The following is a 16,220-nucleotide window of genomic DNA, read 5'->3' as shown; positions in this document are numbered from 1 at the left end:
TCCTTGAGGCAAGTCATTTGGCCCCAGTATCCACCTGTAAATTCAGAGGTCTGATGCCCTTCAGTGTTCATGATGAACCCATCAGATCAGATGAACAATCAGAAAGAAATACTGAAACATATTAACAACCTGTGCTCTGCTCTGAGGAAATCAGAGGCCAGATACAGGCATTAGGATGTTTGTTAATGAGCTCAAACCTGTGGAGGTGGAGCCTTGCATTTCAGAGTTCAATCACCATCTTCCTTTTTCAAACTTTTTCATGGAAAAGTAATTTCTTCATGAAGAGTTCTGTGAAATCTGGGAGGATTTTTATGTTAAATATCTTGTAAAAGGATTTCTGAATTCATTTTAGCAGAGAATCTGCATTCAAATACTGAATTTGCAGACGCCAATTTTAAGATATATGAATCCTCTGATACATTATTATGTCTTTTAGGTAATAAATAAAAGACATCACATTGCAATTCTTTGCCTCAGATTACTGCAGTGAGACCTTTGTCCACTACAGAATTGTTCAAGATTCATGGTTCAATAATTGAATTAGCACAGTAAAGAAATAATTCACAAAAGTCATAGTCAAAGTGTTCTTTGTTTATAAATGAAACAAACAAAATTCTTTCTTTCCTTCTTTCTTTCCTTCTTTCTTTTCTTCTTTCTTTTCTTCTTTCTTTCCTTCTTTCTCTCCTTTGTTCTCTGGTGATGTTGTTATTTTCTTAAACTAAAACATGTTTGAGATAAAGAATTTTGATTAATTCCTCCTCTTGAAGCCTTTTCCTTCTGCCCTAACACCTGAACCCCAAGAAAAGTGGAAACGGATTCCCTTAAATTCACATTTTTGAGGTAGGAAAATGTGTTCCAGGCATTTATTACATGTTTGGTTCACTGTTAAAATGGCTCTGTATGGTGGAAGATTCTCCTCTGCTCCTGTCTCCTCCTTCAGCTAAGCAATAATGGGGAGACAGGACTGTGAAGTCACAACCCACATTGTGAAAAGAGATCGCATCCATCAAACTGTCACCTTGGTTTTCTCTCCAGGGTCACAGAGGAACAAAGTCAGCTTGTGTCAGGTTGAAATAGCATTGGTAAGTGTTAGTGTGTGTGAAGCTGGTGGCTTGAAGTCTATTTATTTTGTTTGAAAGGCTCAAACAGCATGCTGCCAAGCAGAGGAACAGGCAGGAGGAAGTCTCCTTATAAATTATTACTGGAAGGCTCACAGCCAACATTTAAGATGTGAAATTATGCCATCTGCTTTTCTAGGTCTTTGATTTACTTTGTGGCAGCTGCCTGTTTCTGAGTACTTTGCATCTTGTGGAGCAGTAAAACTTGTGCTAAAAACTATTATGACAACAGTGTTTCTTTAACAAAGATTTAATACTTTCTTGAAAAGCAGAGGCTATGCAGGGGATGTTATCTCAATAGCTGTCTCACGTTTTCAAGATAATTTGTACTAAAAAAATGTTGTCTCTTTTTACATAAACTGGAAATGAAGATAAAATCCTTCTCTTATTGTGAAAAATGCAATTGCTTGTTCTGATTTTAGCTATCAGAAGCATTTCAGGGAGGCACCAGTGGTTTTTTAATACAGTGCCTCATAATGCTATTGATTTTGTGCCTGTTGGGATCTCTTTTTTTTATAATTTTGGTATTGATTTTCTGGGGCAACATCTTTGTTGGGTTTTTTCCCTGTTTGAAATATTTAAGATTTACTTGTGTGTTCTTTGTGAAAAAGAAATATCTAAGGCCCAACAAGAGCATTAGGAAGGGCTAATTTTAAAAGAAGAAAAAAAGCCTAATTATTTCAGTGCAGGCTAACTGAGATGCATGTGGGGGACTCTTGCAAGCACCTAGGGGTGTTCTCATTTCATAAATGAGTGGCTGGGAGGGTGATGGCTGGAGATGGGCACTTTTCCGTGCCTGGTCCTGTCGTGCTGTGCGTGCACGGGGCGTTGTGCCCCAATCCCAATGCCTGGCGCGCTGTGGCTGCGCTCCCCGGGGATGCTGCGGGGCTGGGGCTGAGCGCTGGCAGCATCCCTCTTCCCCCACCCCCGGAGCATCGCTCCTGCTGGAGGCATTTGGTGCGCGCTGCTTTTTCCTGTGCGAGGATTAGGGACCGGGAGAATGGCTTTGTGAGGAAGCTCGGAGAGTGGGAGCTGAAGAGAGGCTGAACAGAGGGGCCGAGAGACTTTAGCCTTTCATAGTTCTTTCAGTCAGTTCATTCTCAGAGACCAATTGCATGCGATACGGCAGCTGGGGGTTTTGTTTTCCTTTCAGCTGTGTACTGTAGGAGAAGCTGGTAAGGTTATTTTTTTTTTCCTTGTTCTACTGTTCCATGATGCTATTGTAATTGCTTTATCGAAGCGAGTGTCTGGTGAGGAAGGGAAGTTGGTTAATGATGCTGAGGGTCCCTGCATTGTCTCTGCTTTGTGCAGCTGCAGTTTGGGGAGAGGCACTGTTTACAGTACAGGGGCTGCTTTCTGCTGAACAACTTTGCTGTTATTTTTCCAAAGTTGTTTGAGCCTTTCTTTTGGCAAAGTTAGGAAAATAGACAAATAAACAGACTTGGCTCTTTGGAAATGGGTAAATTTTTAGAAGCTGCAATTTGTTGAAAAATCTGTTTTGCCTAATTCTTAGTTTCAGATGTCCTTGCTTTGATGTTATCAGATCTGTTACTTTGCTGAATCAACTCCAAAACTGGGTTTTATGTGAGAGCCTTTCTTCACAAATGTTTTCCTGTTTTCAGCAGGGCCAAGATAAATTGATAGCCAAAGAAAACAAAACAAAAATGTATCTGTGGAAGGTGAAAATACTTGAGGAAAGAATAAATTCTAGGGGAATTCAGGAATTTAAAAAAATAAATGAAGAAGCCTTAATTCTTGGCAGTAATTTTTAGCAAAATATCAGTGTAATGGGAAGCATGTGCTTAGGCAGAGACTAGAAATACTCTTTCAGAAGATCCAAGATGTACAGGTGCATATCCTGTCTAACTGCACCCTTCCAAAGGAAAAGTTAATATATTTATCATCTTAAAGGAAAAAAAAAAAAAGTTAAACCAGATCATCCTGGCTATCCTGTTCCTTTTGTTATTTCTAGAATAGTAACTTGTGTTGGTCAGAATCTTTTATTTCCTTTCATATTATCGTGGGAAAGTTTAGTTTGAATTGGTTGGACATACGTGAGCGCAGCTTGGGGTACACCATGCCTATTCCACAGGCAGGCTCTGAAAATCCTGCCTCTGACTCAGATGAATTGTAAAGACCATAATTGCCAACAAAAGTTTCTTTTGTAGCCATTCAAAAATCACAAACAAGGTAAGAGGGAATGATTGACAACAGTTACACTGCTGATTGACAGAAAACCAAAAACTTGGTCTGTGACTTACTATGTTAGTTTTTCAGGAAGTGTTGACCTTTTTCACTATTATTCTGTTCTTTCTGATGGACTGTTCCCAACTCCTCTATTGAGGCTAGAATGTCTATCTGAAATGTGTCTTTGTAATTACTGCCTATAGACTGTATGTCTCTTTACAATTATATGCTTATTTGTTGATAGCGAAACAAAATTGAGAGATGCATTGCAATCAGACCTCCATGAAAGAATGTGTATCTTTTATATGCCTCACATGCTTAGCTATTGATTTCAGCTACAGATTTCACTCCTATGAAGTAATGAAGTGCCCCATCCAAATCCTGCAGATTTATACTTACAGTTCTAGCTGCTAATAATGGAAGGCCTAAGGATATCAATGTGGTTACTCATGTGAGTAAAGATTTGGAGACTCATTTCCCATTCATGAATGAAATGGTTTGGGAAATGCACAGTTACTATGGTTCTCTTTTGGCTTAAAAACAAAAATCTCCACAAAAACAACCACTAATGAGATCTGCTAGAGGGACCCAAGGATAGAAAAATTCAGTGATTTAACATAAGAATGTAGTATTAATATGAGAATGTGACAGTAGTGTTTTAGGGGTTGTAATAAAAATGTTCCCTCTCTCTAGCTTATTAACAGCTTTAGAAGGAAGGGAAAGTTAATTAATCTCTTTGTGTTGGACCACTAGATATGGCCATGACTTTTGAAATACCACCACAACTATGAGATACTCCTTACCTTAAAAATAAAATTTAATTTAGGGTGGTCTTCATCATGTGCTTGTACCTATTCTTGTGATAAGAGTCAGTCCTAGCAAGTGACAATAAACTGGTATTTCTGGTTAGGCTTCTCCTGGTTGTTTGTAGGCAAACGTAACAATATCTCCAGGATACAAGGTTTATTTCACATCCTTGGTTTCACTGCAAGTGAGCCAGAAGCAGGATGTCTTCTCTGTATATACCAGTTAAAGATCCTCAATTCTCTATAAGAGAAATTACTCTGGTTCAGTGTTTCTGAACTGTTCAACAGCATCCTTTAGTTTAAAGAGATGAAAGAGATGTATTTGCTGCTACTTCTTTCCTAGTTTTTATGAATTCTAAATTTCCAAATTCTATTTTGGAGAAAAAACAGGCATCTAACTTAACAGAACTCACAACTGATTTTATAGCTCTGCATGGTAAAGGAACTATACTAAAATTATTTTGCCAACCAGTCTCGAAATTACCTGTCTGAAAGAGAGAATTTTCTATCCCATCAATTTTTAAAAGCAGAGATACATGGACTTTTATATAGCCATTATTGTTGGAAATGGGCCTTGATCACCACCAACATCACATGTATAAAGAAGTAAATCTTAGCTATAAATGTCTTTTATTAAGCTAAAGCAGAACAAAATTCCAAAGGTAGAGGGAAACACATAAGCAAACATAACATTCAGTTATAAAATTAGAGCAATCTAAATAAGTTTCAGCAGTCATTAGCTATCTGCTGTTTGTTACAACTGAAAGGTTCTTGCAGATCAAAACAGCAACATTGCTTCTCAAAACACATAAAAAATTCTGGAAAAGAAATTGTGGAGGTGGACCTGCCACAGTGGTGCTGTGCTGGAGTTTGGTGATTTTTTTGGTGAGTTTTTTCACATTTCTTGGTCCAAATGTAACATAAACACTATGTAGAGAAAAAAAAAAACCAACAAACCTCAATAAGAAGAGTGTGTCTTCATTATTATTATTTATATATACACTTATATATGTATGTATAAACATTAATGAAGATTTATTAAGATGTACTTGGCACACTGCAGATTTTTTCCCAGCTGGTTTTGTTAGTATTCTTTTACTTGTACTCTTGCTTGCACCACTGTAAGATCTATTGTTTGAACAGATCTGAAAAGAGTCATGCAAACATCAAACATTTTCTATTTTAACTAAACACTTTCTATGTTTGTTACTAGGATTGTAAGAGGATTCACAAATCTTACACTTAGAGCTGAAGGCTGCCCATCTTCCTAGGAATTACTGCCTGAAGTGAATGTCACTAAGGAGGAAAACACACCTGGGCTCTCCTGGGAAGCTGCAATGTTGCAAACAGTAAGCAGCAGGAGATCCAGTCTGGTGGGAAAGGTTAGGAATTAGCAAGCACAAATCCCACTTGACTGCCTGACAAAACGAGAGATTTTGAATGCTGCTTCAAAATCATCATTTATCATTTCTTTAAATGCTGTGAAAGTAGTCAGTTCCAATTCAGTATTTTTATACTCATGAAGTAAAATAATGTAGAACACATGGAGTATTTGTTTTCATATATATTTCAATGATAGTTGAAACTTTTAGTTTCTAGTTATATCACTGTAACTTTTAAAATTTCATTATGGAAATCTGCATGATTGCTGGTGCATCATTCTGATATGCACATCCTCCAGCACCTCAGAATCACAGTGTGCTCCATATCCTGGTATTTTCTTGGTTTTAAATCTATTGGAAACAGGCAGATAGTGAACTGCTGATTAGGAGATCATCTGCAGTATGGTTTGAATTCAATAATATATGGCCAAAACCCCTCATTTTTGAAAAGCTGCAATGTTTACAAGCATGTTGTGCCTCCTGGTAGGATATAATTATCTTCATCTTTGAAATCTCAGGTCCTTCTGGAAAAGTAGTATTAATTTTCCATGATAAACCTCCAGGTTTTAAGAGATTGACTTTTGGCCCATTAAAAGTTAAAATTCAACCCACAGGGTGTGGCAGACTGGGCAGGATGTTTTCTGTCATAGCTGATGCAGAGTGAAATGACAGAGATGCGTGGTCTTATCCAATTAATACTGACTGAAATTTTAATGATCTGTTGGCTGACAATTTGGGAAAGACCACCAGAGATTTCCTAAGGGGAAAGAACTTTTAGCTTCCAACAATACTAGAGTCTGTCCAAGACCAGTACACTATTAGCTGACATCTATGGAGATTTGTAAGGACTTTTGAAGTTTTCTGGATTGCATAAAGACAGAATAGTGAAATGGATTATTTTCATTTCCATGAATAGAAGTATCATAGTTCAGTGCTAAATTAAGGAGGTTAAGGGTCAACCTGTCAGTCAAAACTCATCTACAGTACAAAAATGCAGGATTTTTTTCTCGAGTTAGTCCTTCTTACCCAGTGCAAACCCAGTGTAGAACTGATGTAAGAACTGAGACTTCAGGATTTCAAAGACTTTCAGAGCATTCTCAGAAGGCAAATGAAGGAACAATGAATTTTGACTGCTTCTGCATCTCTCTTAAATACTAGACTTTGCATTGGGTGCTACTCCATTTTAAAAATATTTCTGTATTCCACACCTTTTGCTCTCTAGGTCAATAAATTGCCTGGAACGTGTTTTGAAATGTCAGTAGATGCTGAGAGAACAATAAGAGTGAAAGCTGGGAGAACATGCAATACAACTTGGTTGGCATTCAGTTCCAGAATAAGATTCTAAAAATTGGGCAACTGTGCATGAATGTCTACATGTGATCCAGCTCAAGTGACAGCTGACACCTGAAGTACAATTCTCTTGCCCACACATGGGACTCTAGTGCCACCAGGGATGCATGAAGGTACCTCAGATACCCAGGTGGGACTGAGAGGTGACACAGGACGTTGTGACACGTTACCTTTTTGGAGAAGTAGCTCTGCCAGGGCCTCTGAAATGAGTCCCCTATGTATAGACCCTCAGCAGGGAGGCTTTCTCACCAGCTCTTCTCATTCCACTGCTCATGTAGACTCCATCATCACTGGCTAGAGGGCCAGTGTCACAGTTAGCCTGTCTACAGGCAACCACCCACAATTTGAATAACTGCTGATTTTTATTACATGTTTTTATTACGTCGCTGCTATTGAAGCAGAAGAGTTATTTATGGACTGACATTAAAGTGTTCCTGTTTGTTATAGTAATAGGAGGAAAAAGGAAAGCAGGAAGGAAGGAGGAAATTTCATTTGTCCTATCTTCTGGAGGCACCTATTTTGAATGCTTAAATTAGGACTCTTCATTGGCTTTGTGAACAATTGAGACCTATATAGACCTTATCTCAATTATTTAAATTCTGTATAAAACCCTAGCCAAGGAAAGACAGTCTCCTTGGACTGATTCATGTGGCCTTGGTAAGATGCTGAGCTGGTAACATTTAGGACTGGCTGATAGAAAACATCAGGCATGCTCATTATATCTTAGGTCATCTGAATATTACACTCTTCCAAGTTATTCTAAGTTCTGTTAATATGTGTTCAGACTAAAAGAGGTTGAACCAAGAGTTCTTTTCAAGATATAGGTATCATAATATTCTATTAATTTAATTTGGCATAACTTCTCTCTTAAATGGTTGGAACTGACTTCTAGATGTACCTCTTCATTGTCTGTATGGAACCAGCAAGTCTGAGAAATTAATCTGAGGAAAGAGATGCTTTCCTTTTTTTATGTATCACTCACATGAAGCCCTTTTGCTGACATGTCTTTAAACTTCCACATTGTTATGCATATCTATAATGTTTGTGTAATGTATCCATGTGTATTTTTAAACAATATATATTTGCACTCAACCTCACAATTTCTTTGTTTTCAGAAAATTATTTCCCCAACTGAAAACATAAACTATAAGTCATTGTCTGTTTTGGGGCCCATAGATAGAGTTCAGATGGCAGGGCAATTGTGGAAGGGTTTACCAATTTACATATTAATTAAGCATAGTTTGTTGGACCTTGATTAACATAGGCTCAGTCAACATCTTAATTAGCCAGAAGCACATCATGAGGTACTGCTGCCTGTCTTCCAACCCCTGAGATTTTTGCCAAGCAAGTACAGGCTCCCCAATAGCTGTTTTCTATAGCATTGTTAAAGCTATAGCATTGTTAAATAATTGCTCTAATGAGGGAAGTTAGTTAAAAACTGCTTGACCATGTGTAGAACACCTGAGGTAGCAAAGTATCTTCATTGGAGGGCAGATCCCAGCCAATTTGTAACCTGGATCAGGTATAATATTAAATAACACATTTGTGCCAAAATCACATTGAGCACAGAATATATTTTTGAAGAACTGTGGATGTTTTTATCTGATTGATTAGTTCCACATGTATGCAGCCCCAGGAGTCTCTCCACAGGAGCCCACATGGAATTGGGATAAGCACAATTTAAGTATGCCTTTGTAGTTGAGTAACCTGCTGGGCAGGACTTCATCTCTGGTAACAATGTCTCTCCTGATATTTTGTTTAAAGGCTTGCTAGTCTGCAGCTGATTTATTTTACAAGTAAAAATCAACTTTCTCCATACAGATATGTTTTAGAATTCCTTGAATACTATCAAATATTGTTTTCGAAAGCTGGCCTGCCTGAGGACTAACACCCTGTGGGACAAGGAAACGTTTAGAATTTTTCCATATTTGATCCCTTGCTGTACATCTTTCACTGCTGCAAAACATACACAATACTATGTAGATGGAAATGTTAGGTGTATATTTATTTTTTTTTTCAAAAGGAAAATTTTGTTATGAAATGTTTAATTTTAGTGAGAAAAATGTTTATTTTATTGAATGAAACCAGAAAATTATCTCCCTTATTATATGTTCTCAGTATCACAAGTGTGCAGAATAAAAGTGCAAATTGTATGTAGACTGTGTAATTTCTGTCCTTGCTTTCATGATAACTGGTGTAACAGCTGCTGGTGGTGACAGAGAGAAAAACATCTGTTTTGTTGTGTGGAATTGGCATCTGAGCAAAACAGGGAGCAATTTATGACCTTATATTTTCTACTGTCATCAGGCACAACATTGTGATTTTCTGCTTGGTTTCTGAGAAGAAGAGATAAGAACTATCTTTGAAACCAGTACCAGTCACTGTGTGTGTCGAATTCTATCCTGGCCTTCCACCCTAAGGGACTGATATCATGGCCTCCCATATAGAAAGTCTTTCCTTGCTGCAGAAATACAGGAAAGTTTCCCTGAGATCAAAACCACTTACAAATTACAGATACCTCTTGCCAAAATTGAGAGAATTTATTAGTGGAAAAGATCCAGGAAGCTTCCTTGGTCTATTTGCCTGCCAATATATTGTTATTTTTTATATCCTCTCAAAGGCTGCATTATATGCAATCCACTCTTGTAGGTTTTAGTGACAGTCTGGACTCTTATTTAGAGGTTTATTTTCTTGGTATTAAATATTCACTTCATGCTCATCTTTGTAGTACAAAATATCCTGCTCCCTTCAACTCAGGTCACCAAACAAAAGAACTACTCTGTACATATTTATAAAAACATTTTAATTGCATTTCTAAATATACTGTAAGTTTCAGATGAATGGTGAGAATTTGTATTGAAACCTTTTGTGAAAAGCCAACCTATAAAACTATTGAAGCCCTAATGTTTGCCATCATAAAACAAAAATTTCATGCCTTGAAATATGGAGTGATAGAAATTGCCTTGACATATAGAACTTGAAATGTCTTAGGCTAAAAAAGCAATTTTAATCTTTGTGGATTCAAAAAATTCAGCAGCTATCTGCAGTTGCCATATTGTATTAATGTTGATGCTACCAACATCTCTTGACCTAAGTACATAGAAATTGATGGGTACAATTCTTTTTAAGCCTAAACACATATTGATAGAGCTCCCACTGAGGTTACTGCAATCTACAGAGGTCATGTGGTAGCTGAAAATGGCTGTTTGGATGAGTATCTTGACTAAAGCTAAAAATCCATTTTAGAGGCTAAAAAAATACAAGAGAAGGCATCTTATGAGACCTTTAAACACTGATTCTTAAGATGATTTTTTTATCTGGAGTTTGGATATTTTTTTAGCTATGGAGAGTAGTGCTGGAAACTGCTCTGTCTAAATCCACAAGGAAACTTTTCTAACAGATTATTTTAACTTCAACCATACCTCCTCTTGAACATCAACAGAGGAAACTGTGCTTGGGCTCTGTTTCATCTTTTGTTAAATTCATATTACTAATATGCTTTATATTATTCCTTGTTACTTTTTCTTCTGATATCCATCCTGGATAACTAATTAAAAATGGGGATTTATCTTTGCTAACCTCCATGAATCAAAATGTCAGATTGTTTCATTGTTAATTCTACAGGATAAGTCTTTTCATACGTGCCTTCTGGAGGTTTGTGTCTTCCTGCATTATAGCAGAAGCTCACATACTTAGATTTAACCCCGTGTTTAAAATGTGAGATAAATCTCTCTTTTAATGACTTAAATTTGGTATCATTATAATATTAAAGTCTGCAGAACTGTCTTGACATTTAAAGCACGTAAAATACCATCCCTACACACATAGTCTGCAAACGTTTTTAAAGAAGACACAACTAAAATACTTAATCACTCTTGGAAATTAATTGTTAACACTAAAAAGTGTATATTAATGTGTAACCTGTTTTTCTATGGAAAGTTATGGTACCTATTTTCAACAGCCTTAGAACATTATTTTCTAAGGGTTTCTTGAGTTCTTAGATTAAATACCAAATTCAAGTGAATGCAATCAAGAAGCAAAATATTAAAATGTCATGAAGCTATGTGAACAGCATTTTCTTAAGATACTGAATTTGCAAGTCCTAAGAGTGAACAAATGTTTTCTACAGTAGTATGGTTTTTCCATGTAAGTGCTTACAAGGAATTTCAAATAGGAAAAAAGATAAAAATGTTATGTCTCATACTCAGAATCATCATGTTGTTAAATCCCCATAATCAGTCATCCTCCTGGAAGTGTTCAAGTAGTTACACTGTAATTAACTTGCATTTGCACAGTATTTTTCAGCGTAAGGGAATCTGTACAAAATGCTCCCATTTTACAAAAAGGAAAACAAAGAGGTTCAGTGTTTTGATCTGATTCTGGAATTTCTGAGCCAAGTAGGTCTCTAGTGTTCGTGATCAGAGGTCAGGACATCTTTCACATATGCTCCTCTCTCCCCCCTGAGAAGAGATTTTCCCAGAATCAGTCCCAGGGAGACACACTGAGGAAGCAGGTGGGGACTTATTAAGAAGACACATTTGTTTGAGTACAATTGCAGTCATTAACAATGCAGCCATTGACCTGCATATACACAGAAATAAATATTTATGTGATTGCTGATCTATCTGGAAAAAGTAAAAATGGGGAAAAATATATTCTTTTGTTAGGTGTCTGACTCTTTCTGTTATGCCATTTCTATGTTGTCATCTTTGTATAGAGCTGTAGGCTTGAGAATGTTAGATCAAATTGAAAACAATTAAAGTAAAAAGAAAAACAAAACAGACAAACAAATTACCAACCAAAAACTAAAACAAACAAACAAACAAAAATACCAAAACCAAACAACAAAAAAAAAGCTGGGAAAAAGCAGGTCAAAAAGCCCCATCCAGCTGTAGCTGATACTGTTCAGCTTGAAAAATGTGATGTTAATTCTCTCTGTTTTTTTCTGTAGATCATTAGGGGGCTTTATTGTTCTTTCCAGACCAGTACAAAAGGCATTCAATATCTTGATGTGTCTCTATGAATTTGAAAGATATGACCTCCATAGGGGATACTACTGTTGGTTTTACACCATTAATGTTTTCCTCTATTTATTTCTGCAGAATACCTGCACCATCTTTTAAAGTGGGAATTGCCTGGGGTGACAAATTGAATCTTGAATCTTTGCACCTGACGCCACAAGAGCCTATAAATTAGTCATGGACTAGGAAGATAAAATCCTAAATATTTCTATTCTCATAGAAAAAACAACCCTTGGGTCACTAATAAAGAATGGAAAACCTGGACTTGTTAACAAGAAAGCAATTAATTATTTACACACATATGAGTATTTTCCATTAGCATGTTTAGAATGAGGAATCCTTGTCCTGCTAGATTTACTTCTGCCTTTGAGAGTGTAGCCATTAAGAAAAGGTATTCGTCAACCCTTTTTAATACTGGGAAAAGCAAGCAACAGAAAATATGATTCTAAAGCAGGGCTGTATGTGTTCATTGCTTTTGATCTTTCAAAAGAAACAAAGATTAAGCTATCCTATTGCAAAGCTACAATAGTGTGGAATCACTGGTAGTGACTGTACTATCATCCATATGGTGGTTTATTATTCTAGCACATTCATGGCCAGGATGAAGCAAATAAATTATTGAGTGCTATGAGTGATTTTATTTATGTATATATGTATGTATGCATGTATGTCATTTTTAGAGCAAACAGTAGAGAGAAACCTTGCATCCTCATATGACTCCCGTGGGGAATCTTAATGCCATTCAGCCAGGTGGAGCTTCTCTGTGCTATTTTTCCCATTCACTGCCATCCATCTATCCATCTTAGTGCCCTGAGCAGTTTTCATCCATGAAATCTCCTTGCTGTAGCAATACATAAGCTTTGTAAATAAAGCCTGGCATCCCTGAAGGGAACAATATAGACTTCTAAGAATTCTCATATATTTAATCTGGTTTAAGGCCTGAAAAGTATATTTCTGTAATAAAATATTTTAATACCTTTTTGTCCAGGGAAATTTTTTTCCATGGCAGGTGTCCCACAGGACTGCTGCAGATATTAACATTTAGGGGTTTCAAATGGATGCAGTATGATACAGGAATTTTTTAAAGATTACTCCAAGGGGAAAGGACCCCACCCCCATCCTCCTCACCCCCAGTATCTGAGCAGTTTAAAAGCATAATGTTCCAAGTTATCCCTGCAGATATAGGCAAAAAACTCCCAATGGCTACAGCCAAAGCTGCATGTATGCATTCAAGTGCAGTATTTCGGTCCTGAAGGTTAACTAGGATATGAGAGAACAGAGTAGTGTTTTATATAGCACCTTTCACACTTGTTATGGCTCAAAGCACCTCATAAGGACATAAATGAGATACTGCTAGTACAGGGAGGATGAAAGAAGCCGAGAGGGTATTAGGAGCTTAGCAGGAGATCACGAAGAATTCCAATGAGCAGAGCTTGATTTAATAAAAAAAAGCAGTAATGGCCAGAAATATTGATGTTATATTTTTTCTGCTTTGTCTTTATCCCTGTCTCTTACATGCATAAAAGATGACACCAAAATATTGAGAGTTTATGATCCATTATCATAACACTGTTGACTTATTTTCCCTTAGATCTTGTCTTCTGAGCATTGAACAAGACCTGAGTGTTGGTTTTGAAAAACAAAATGTCTTCTCAGCTTTGGCCTTACAGTGTGAAACACTTTAGTCTGGTTGTGACATCATACACAGAGCTATGTAGTAGGATACACAGTCATTTGGAGGCAAAACACTCCTAAGCATCCAGGCTTCCAGCAAGCAGCTATGTGAGGTGGGCAGTTTTCTAGTACCATCTTTAGGCACCTGTGCTGCCTGAGCAGAGATGTCTAGGTTGGCTCCATCTCTGTACACTCAGGACTTGGGGGTGTGTGCCTGACCTGAGCTGACAAATCTTGTGGGGAGCTTGAATTCAGAGCCAATATTATCACATTAAACTTGAGCATAGCACTGTCTTATGAGTGGTTCTAATATACTGGACTCCTCCTATGTTGCTTCTTGCCATGATGTGGGTAAACCTGCACTGTGCTGCCCTAATTCAAGTCCCCATTAACTTGAACAGCAAGGTACATGGATCAAGCTGAACTGAGCAATGAAGACCTGCCATAAGAACCCAACCACGGGGGAATTACAGCAGATTCCTCTGTAAAGCTTGTGCTGAGATTTGGGACAGCTGAAAGGATGCGAGAGTTGGTAAGCCTCCGTAGCCCAAATAAACTTTTTAAGGCAAAAGGGTCAGTCATCGTCTGGAGATAGTGTATTTAGCCATAAATTCCTGACTCCACCAACCGAACAATTTTAGAATTTGTGGATTCTCATAATCTGTTTCTGATGCGATATGATAGTTGCATGTGTCTGTAATTTCCCCTCTAAATCAATTTGTGAGTGAGCTTTCTTGCAGTGACTGCATTTTCTCATTGTTTACCAGTCTCTCTTCACATTACTGACATCAAGGTTTGATTTATCTGATAATATTTACTTAATTGTTTAATTTGTTAAAACATTTAATAGAAGGCTTCTGGAATTATATACTCAGTGTTTTCACTGTAAAAATAAGCAATAACATGTGTATCTGTCTGCTACTGCATTAGAAGTGATAGGATTTGATTTGGGCCAGTGCCAAGAGATTGTGACTTTTGTAGTCTGGGTGGAATAGCTTGGATGCAATCAAGAGTTTTCTTGCTGTTTAGTATCTGCCTTACGGTGCACAGGAAAATGGGAGGTATTCTTAAATAATTATTATAATAAGAAGATATACCTACAAGCATCTGTATAGACATGCACACATTACTTTTACAACTCTTATATATGATTGTTTAACAGCCCTACTTTAATTGATTAGTTGAAGTGCTTTTTTACATGCCTGCTTGCTTTTTATACATATCTAAATAACTCTGTTAACATATCCTCCCCGCCTGTTACTCTTTTTCAGGTGAAAGTGAAGGTTGTCAATACTGCTGCCACAGAAACCAGATTTTTTAACAACATAGTGACTGGGGCCCATTATGCCTCATTAACTCACCTAAGACTCCCTATTAATCTGTAATCTTGCACTTTAGTGTTGCAGTGGGAGCTGAAATAAAAACAAAATTAAGAGATATGATAAGAAGCCCAGAAGTTTCTAAACTGTAGTGTTAGAGTTAAGGGAGCAACTGCCTTACTTTTCAGGTCACACCCGCAGTCACAGGCAAAAGCCATCCCACAAAGTGGAGTGTGATTAGGGTGCTGCTCCAAGAGGCAGCATTGGGGGCAAAAGGAAAGCTGGAAAGGAGGTCAGTGCAAGACCTCTGGGAAAAGAGACTTGTTGTCTGCATCAGCTGCTGAGTGAAGTGGCATGAGGGGCTGAGGTGTGGTATCCAGCCGTGACGGAGCAGCTTTGTCAGGGCATAGATGCCCTTCTTTGCTTCTGTGGGGCACCCACTGACGTCCATCACCTCCTGGCAAACCAGGCAGCAAGGCCAAAGTTGCTCTCCTGCCCCCTCCATCTGGCTGCTTCCCTTATTCACCTAGAGCTGGCTGCCATGGTTGGTGTGCTCTGTGTGAAACTGGCATAAAAAAGGAAAAATATAACCCCCAGAAATGTATGCACACGTGTGGTTACACAGAAGAGTTTGCCTGTGATGGGCTATAGGGAAGTCAGCAGGGCAGGAAATGAAAGTCTTAAAATGCTGATAATGTTGACTGTACAATTAACTGCTTTTTCCAAAAGGCAATGCATTCAGTGGTTAGTGTGGTTAGTGTCTTTTTGGTATCTGCCCTTCCAATAAGCAAACAGGTGTGGGAAACATAATAGTTTGTGAACAAAGATTTCTGTAGTCCCTTCCACTTAAAGAGATTGCAAAACTTGAGCTAAAACTGATGAATGCCAAGGAGTCAGCAGGCTGTTTAAAGCAACAGGTATTCAACTTAAAAGTTAGCATGCTTTGCACAACCTCCTCTGCATAGGAAGGGAGCTGGCAGCAGCCCTTCTGGCTATCACAAGACATCCCTTCCAGCAGCTCTCTGCCTAGACTGGCATGAACACAAAATGAGGTCTTTTCTTACCTGTAGAGGAGAGTTAGCTTTCAAAAAGCATTAACCTCCTGCTAGACTCCGTCTCTTTCACAATCATAATATTTCAGGTTAAAAATCATAACATGTTAAAGACAATTCTGCATTCCTTTTTTCTAGCCCCTGGCTTTCAAATTGTAGGGGTTATATTCAGGTCAGACTGTCAGCTCTCTCTCTGTAACAGTCTAAAGGCTAAATCCCTTTCAAAAAAGAAAATAAATCTTCAGTTCTCACATAATGATTTGGTATCTGGAGCTGAGGCTTCACAGAAAAGATCAAATAGCCAGAGCCTT

The 16,220-nt window shown here is 37.8% G+C and overlaps 1 protein-coding gene across 5 annotated transcripts in view; it reads left to right on the top strand.

The window, feature by feature from the left end:
* The window catches only part of MID1 (midline 1), a 244,413-nt gene that overhangs the window by 64,798 nt on the left and 163,395 nt on the right, over window positions 1-16,220 (top strand). Inside the window, exon 1 of one of the 5 annotated variants that reach the window (XM_072933829.1) lies at window positions 1,061-1,082. The exons of 2 other annotated variants lie outside the window; for them this stretch is intronic. The gene's annotated coding sequence lies outside the window, so the exon portion shown is untranslated. Of the gene's footprint in view, window positions 1-1,060; window positions 1,083-1,769; window positions 2,294-16,220 lie in introns of those variants that run through there. 2 more of the 5 variants (XM_072933819.1, XM_072933805.1) reach the window with 2 other exon arrangements.

This window comes from Taeniopygia guttata, chromosome 1 (genome assembly GCF_048771995.1).
Source record: "Taeniopygia guttata chromosome 1, bTaeGut7.mat, whole genome shotgun sequence".
NCBI lineage: Eukaryota > Metazoa > Chordata > Aves > Passeriformes > Estrildidae > Taeniopygia > Taeniopygia guttata.
This window is presented reverse-complemented; position numbering and strand designations above follow the sequence as displayed.